We start from the raw sequence: 7,497 nt of genomic DNA on the forward strand, positions 1-7,497 counted from the left end.
AAAGCAAAGTATTCCTACACATCATAAATATAGCTGAATTATATACAACTGTAAATGCCATATAATTAATGATGACATTAACCGGACATAAATGTTTACATTATCAGGCAATGCTGTTCGTAGAGGTTAGTGTAGTGAAGGTCATTTTTAGCCCTAATTACAAAACCCTGTAGGGTTTTTATTTTCTGTATGTAATACAGTGGTTCTCAACTTGTGGGTCACAGGTCTGTTCTGATAGGGTCACTGACAACAGAGAAAAAACTAAGCTGAATGCAATTAATAAAAATGCTACTTAGCTCTTGATCATGCAGAGTAAGGTTAGAGAAATAAACAGGCTTATCAACTTTTAAAAGAGGAGAGAAAACACTTCCCATATCTTGTCTTGTTGAAGTCAAAGGCAGTTTTTTTTTTTTACATTCATTTAAAGCAATTTCATGTGTCACTATCAAAATTAGGCAAATGCCAACATTCAGTTGACAGGTTATATGATATAAACAAAATTACACATTAAATAATAATAATAATAAAGAAATGTTCAATATGTTATATTAACAATTGTGTAAATCTCTGCTGAAAAAATAAACAAAACATCTGTATGTATTATCACCCACCCAAATATGTTCTGTTTTGAATGCTCATCCACAGCTTAAGATTCCAGTAAGGTTTTTTGACCTTAACCATCAAGACTTCCTTGGTTAACCAGCATTCCTCGACATGTCACCTGGGAATGTGTCATGGTGGGGGACCTGATATTTCTGCTCTCCAACATATTCGGGTAGGTTTACGTCTCCTGAGAAAAAGATTCGGAAACGTCCCTATGTGTTACTGCACGTCAAGTCCATGGGTTTCCTTTAATTTGCGCTTTTCATGCTCTTTGCTGATCCTGATGGTTAAACGAGTGACTGTCTGTTCTGATAAGAGCCTATTGGTGTGTGAACCAATTGGCTGTGTTTGTTCATTTATTTTTTAATTTCAGGAGCCTAGTGCCAAAGGCAGAGGGGCTAGCTCTTTTCCTGTATTGGTGGTGGTGTCCCCTCTCACCAAGTACTGTACTGGTCACTGATATTCAACTTCATTGTGAGCGTGTGTGTGGAGTGTTTGTGTGCACAGGCATGTGGTGGAGTGTGATTTGTCTGGGGACCCCTTTGTTCCCCTATTCTAGCCTGCTTTATGCCACTAAGCCTCAGCTCTGTCTCTATTATTTATTTTTGTGTGTGTGTGATTTTAAAAACCAGCCTACAAAGTTTTCTCCCTCAGTCTGAACTCAACCTCGTCACACCAACCATTTTCAGCCCATATATGTTGGGTTTCACCCATATGTGACAATATTAACCAGAAGTGATATCATTCAGCTTTCTTTAACAGCATGATGCAGAAACAGGTAAGAAATACCATAACTTTTATTCATATTTTGAAGTGTATTATAGCCAGATGGGTATGGCCAAGCTTAACAACTAGTTTTCTGTCCTACATCGCACAAGGAACAGTGGCCATTGAGCAAAAACATGGTCACATTTCTTCACTGTTCACCTCTGATGGGGTTGAGTTATTCAGTAAATTTATGAATATTGTAACAAAAATATGGAATAGTCAATGTATTATGCATTACAAATTCTATACATTTACTGGAATGAAACATGGTGTTAAAAACATGTGTTTCCAAGTAGTCTAGTAATAGAAGAGTGACAGGGTTGAGACAAGAGTGACAATATTGGATAATTAAAATTGAAACACAATTAAAAATCAATGTATTGTTTTCTGAGCACAGACTGACATGTTAAAGGCTAGTACAAACAATTTAATAAAATAAAATGAATTTTGGTTAAAAATCTGAATTTAAAATATTTGAACCAAAATAATGAGATTACAGACACACAACTTGCTTATTTGTAGCTTCATCAGAAAAAAATTTGAAAATTGTCATAAATGTTACATTTGTAATCATCAAATTGGTATGAGGGACAAATGAGCAGTAGATATGTGTTTATTGTTATAACAATAAGTATTATGTAAAATCATTTTCAAACCACTTCCATTATGTCTGTGATGGGGAGAGCAAAAGGTGTCCTAAACAGAAAGAAAATGCTTTGATATCTGAGGTGAGAGAATATGATTAATTGGAGGTTTAATATATGCCTAATTTTGTGTAGTATTAAACAAATGTATAAAATGTAGTTAATATAAAATTACTGAATCGCATGAATGACACAATTACATTAATACACAGAATTCCTAGCCCTAACCCTAAACCTAACCATAACCATAATAATACTTAGACCAAAACGGATTTCTTATACTCACTTCCTTGCAAAGTAATATCTCAGACATGAAGTCAAAGGCACAGCACAGGTGATTTTTGGGAGATGAACATTCACTTGTCCAGAATAGCACAATGGGTCTGAAATGGGTGGCTAAACATTAGGAATTGCAACACCCAGATTCCTGTGTGCTGAAGTTGATTGGATCTGAATTCTGAAGCAAAGCCAGTTGAAAACCACTGTTGTAAAGGCTGCATTGAGGTAATGCAATCCATCGTTGAGTATTTCTACTGATACAAAACAGTTTCCCTCTTATTAATTAAACCAGTCTGTTTTTGTGCAGTTAGTGCAGCATATGAAATAAAACAATCAACAGAACAAGCAGTAGCAGCATCACCCACGTTCTCTCGCAGCTGCAAGAAACGTCTGCATAAGATCAGGCTGTGCTCAGCAATCTCCTGACTCTTCACAGGCGTCTGCTGCTAGACCATGGGCTGTGCTGGGAGACACTCTGCTTTGTGAGGCACAGAGATAAGTTCCAGCCAGTGTCGCACATGCATTCCCCCCCCTGCCTCGTTATTCCTGCATTTCAGCTCATTACCTTTATCAGACTTCTGAGTACTCAGAAGAATCTGTCTCTCAGCTCCTGTGGGCAAGCAAGTGTAGAATTCATGGGAGCATTAACAGCCAGGGCTGCTAATTCCTCCATCCATCTCTCATCTGCAGCCAGACGATTGAAAGATGCAGATTTGACATTCTGATTAGATATGAAGAGACGGTGGGTGAGTGCAGGGATTGACCTTTGATGTGCTTTGACTTCAGAGGTAGCAGGAGCAAATGGGCAACTGAGCCATAGGGCCAATGTCTGTGTATTCCAAATCCTTCATGTGGTTTTGATGCTGTGAAAATTAGAATTAGAAAGTATCAGACTTGGAGTACTTGGATACGGCATCGAAATTGTGGGGATTGTCCTTCGCTTTATAATTGTGTTTTAGAAAGGACTCAGTATTTTGCTGTAGGGAGAAGAGTGTATCGTGGTGTAATAGAAATTAACTGCTAACATAGAACATGGCTTGCATTTCAACCAGTGGAAACTTGCGTATTAAAATGTTATTTGTAATATGTAAAACTGAAAATTCCCAAGGGAATGAAAGGGAAACTGAATTATGAATAATTTATATGGAATAATATCATATTTACATAAAATTGTATTAAGTGAAAATAAAATTAATAATACAATGATTGAATTAAATATAAATAGAAAATTGTTTCAATTATGTTTTTAGAAAATTATATAAAAAAAAATATAACAAAAATAACATAGAAAGCTTTGCAAAATGGAAATTAGTGATGATTCATCATTTGAAATAGATCTAAAATAAAATGCTGTAATGTTTGTCTCTTGTCAGTTAATGTGGATATGGATTATTGGTAACACTATAATAATAGTTAATACTTAACTAAATAGAAAAATAAAGAGTACATCATTAACTCTTCAGTCACTACTACTAACTAATATGGAAGATGAATTCATTAGTTCATAGTGTATGTCAAATTGATAACTGGGGTAGTTCACTATTAGATATTCAATAATTAATGAATATTTTATACGTACTGAAGAACTACCAACTAACGACTGATCACAAAAAATAACTACTAAGTTGTTACTTATCACAAAATGAGCACCTCAAAATTCTGTTGTGTTGGTAGCGTACTACAAGCCAACTGGCAATGACAAATCAATGCCTAATAAGATATGCCCTCATGAAAGAGTTTTCTTGGAAAAAAAATGTCTACAGACTAAGTCAGCACTTTGCCAAAGGACCCAAAGCAGGACCTACTGTAGCCTATTTGCCCGAAGAACTTACAACACAACTGCTATAAACACTTTAGAAGCTGTACAACAATTTAATTGGATTATTCTTTAACCTAAGGGAGTTGATATGACTCTTTATGATCCACATATCAACAAAAAAATATTCTGCTGTCATCAATTACATGCATCCTCTCTACTGTGTTCTTTAACCACATAAATAATTTATAGAAAGATTTTCTCTCTAAATCACAACATCACCTGAAAGAATATCATCACGAGCCAGCTTACCTCACAAATTGATATTACAGTATGAGTCTTCGAACTTCTTCAGGATTTCTCTTCTAATAATTACCAATGGTATTCTTTAATAGTAGAAAATGTACTTTAATCATTACTAGTGAAAATGTTGTTAACCCATCAGTAATGACTCAAGTATTACCACTTTCTTCAGCAGAATATTTTTGTCGATATTTGGATCATAAAGATTCATATCAACTCCCTTAGGTTAAAGAATAATCCAATTAAATCATGGTACAGCTTCTAAGGTGTTTTTAGCAGTTGTGTTGAGAGATCTTTGGGCAATTAGGCTACAGTAGATCCTGCTTCGGTTGCATCAAATCCAAGTGCTGACTTAGTCTGTATGAACTTTTTATTTTTTTCATGAGGGCATGTCTCATTAGGCATTGATTTGTCATTGCCATTTGACTTGTACGAATTAAATAATCTTCCATATTAGTTAGTAGTAGTGACAATAGTTAATGCTGTACTCTTCATTTGTCCTGCATTAGTTCCTAAATAGGTATGTATTAACTAATGAACATTATTATAAAGTGTTAACAGATTATCCATTAACATGCCCCCTATGTTGACAAAAAGTACACAAATAAACAAATAAAATACAAACCTTCAATATTTCACTCTAGAAAACAGTTTTGAGCATAGTCAGGTTTCCAGCACTCAACAACCTGATTGCTCATCATGGACCAATGAGCACGAGATCATTCTACTACAATACAAGTTTCACCTGCCTTTAATATCTTGATATTTTAGATAAGAGCTTAACTAAATAAACTAAACACACTGCTTTGACAATAACATGAACTTGCAAATGATGGACTTTATGCATATAACCAGTAGGAAAGCATAAAGTTGGACAAAATTAAGAATGAAGACACTTTCCTTAAGAGGCTTCAGTTATGCTTGTCTTGCAAGTGAAGAATAAACCACAGTTAATCATGTTGAGCTGAGTCAATCTGTGCTCACCCACAGAGGCATGAACTCTTCACTCTTAAGTAATTGGGAATGTTGTGTCTCCATCGAAAAAAAAAAAAAAAAAATTATAATTATAACTATCCTCTGAATACATTCAGTGTTCAAAGACTGTTGTGAAGGCAGGTAATTAAAGATATGAATGTGAGCATTTTAAACTTAGGTGAGTTTTTTTTACAGAGTGCAAATCACTTAAATTAAAATAGATTTCATGACAAAACATATTAAATGATAAAAAAAGCAATGCCACCTCAGAGATATAATGCTAATAGCATGGTGGCAGAGAACAGGAGTAAATTAGCATCCTAACTCTTTTGAACCGGAGGAGAGATTAACGTTCCACCACCAGATTAATTGATTTCCCACCACATCCCTTCACCAAAACCTTTTCACTGGGTGACATTTATACAAATTACAAAAGACAAAAATGTTGTTGCAAGAACATGTGTGCAATCTGACCTTATAAAACAGTTGAATGCAATTTGAGGTGCTATAACAGGATCCAGCTGATATCTTCCACAGGTCCCTGCAGCATTAAAGAATGCCAATTCCAATGATCACTCAGATGCTGTTGTGGAATCTCCTAATAATACTGCTCTATTGAAACTGGCTGGGTAAACAAAAACTCAGTGCAAGCTGTATCTTTTGCAAGCTTCTCAGTGATAAAAAAAATGTCTGGGATACTGTTGTAACCTCCATCAGGGAACGAGACATTGTGTTGTATGAAGCGATACTAGGGGAATTTCTTGAAGGCCTCGGTTACCTCTGAACTTGAGAAAAGGCCAATGAGAATTTGGCAGACAGAATTTGCAGAATTGTCCCTCCCCCGGACATACGGGTCTAAAAGGAGGGAATCGTGCATTTGTTCATTCACATTTTGCACTGAGGAGCCGAGAATAAGGTTCGGCCATTACAGTGGCTCGGTTCAGCGTCATGTTCGTGGGGACACAACGTTTCGTTCCCTCCATCAGGGAACACCAGGGGTCCCTATTCAATCACACGATGCGCTGAACCGTGTACGTGAGCTGCTGACGCAGGTGTGGGCAGGCAGTTGCATGCCAAAGCAACAGGCTGCATCAGACTGCATGTACCCTTCCCCAACACCACATAAAAATAAGTCATAAACATTTTAGGTTCTCGGCATCCCGAAAGGGGGGGACAAAGTGACGTGCCAAGCATGGGAGCAGGCCGCACCAGCCGCAGCTTTTCTCTCTCTATGTTTCTCACATAGAGTTAAAGCTGCTGGGGCCATTTAATGCTATAACATGCATCAGGGAAGGCGTTCTTTTCCAACTCCTATTCTTTCAGGGGGAAAAGACCCCATGGAGACCACCATCTGCCCAGACTGGGGGGAGGTAATGTGTGGCAAAATACATCACATGGGTTTTCAGGCCACATGTGCAAATGGCGTGGTTGTAGATCCTCAGGGAGTAGTTGCTACAAACACGGCGACCGGGGGGACAGCGGGGTCTGCCCAAGGGAGACGCGGTCCGCCAGAAAGGGGACTGTAGCACGGAAAATACACACAGGGGGATTAATCCACGAAGGCCCATTTTGTGGAGTACCTATTCCAGAACAGAGTAATTAGTACCCGTAGTGGGTCTGGTCGGGGAATTCCTCTGCTGAATTTGCGGACCAGCGGGCTAGGGAGGAAGAACAACCAAGGAGCGCGAGTTTAGAGGACTCTCCTCAGCGAAAGAGTGCACGTGATCACCTCAGTGGAGGGGAAAGGCGATCTGTACAAGCGGAACACCGGGTCAGACGTTCCGTATTCCCCAGTTCTACGTGCTCGGACCTGAGAGAACACAGGATGAGACCGACTCAACCCTGAGATTGTAAAATCTCGTAAAGGTATTGGGTGTTGCCCAGCCAGGTGCCATTGTCTAGTGCCCACGAGGGTGCCACACTTCTCGTTGAGTGTGCTCAAAACCACAAGGCCTGGGTGTGACCCAGTGGGAAAGCCTCTGTTTGGAGACATCGTTCCCTTTCCGCTGTCCACCAAAGCAGACAAATAGCTGCTCAGAACATCTAAAGCTCTGCATGCGGTCCACATAAGTATGCAAAGCATGCACCGGACACAGCAACGAATAGACTGGGTCTGCCTCCTCCCGGGGCAGCGCTTGCAGGTTCACTACCTGGTCCCTGAAGGGGGTC

This window comes from Xyrauchen texanus, chromosome 31 (genome assembly GCF_025860055.1).
Source record: "Xyrauchen texanus isolate HMW12.3.18 chromosome 31, RBS_HiC_50CHRs, whole genome shotgun sequence".
NCBI lineage: Eukaryota > Metazoa > Chordata > Actinopteri > Cypriniformes > Catostomidae > Xyrauchen > Xyrauchen texanus.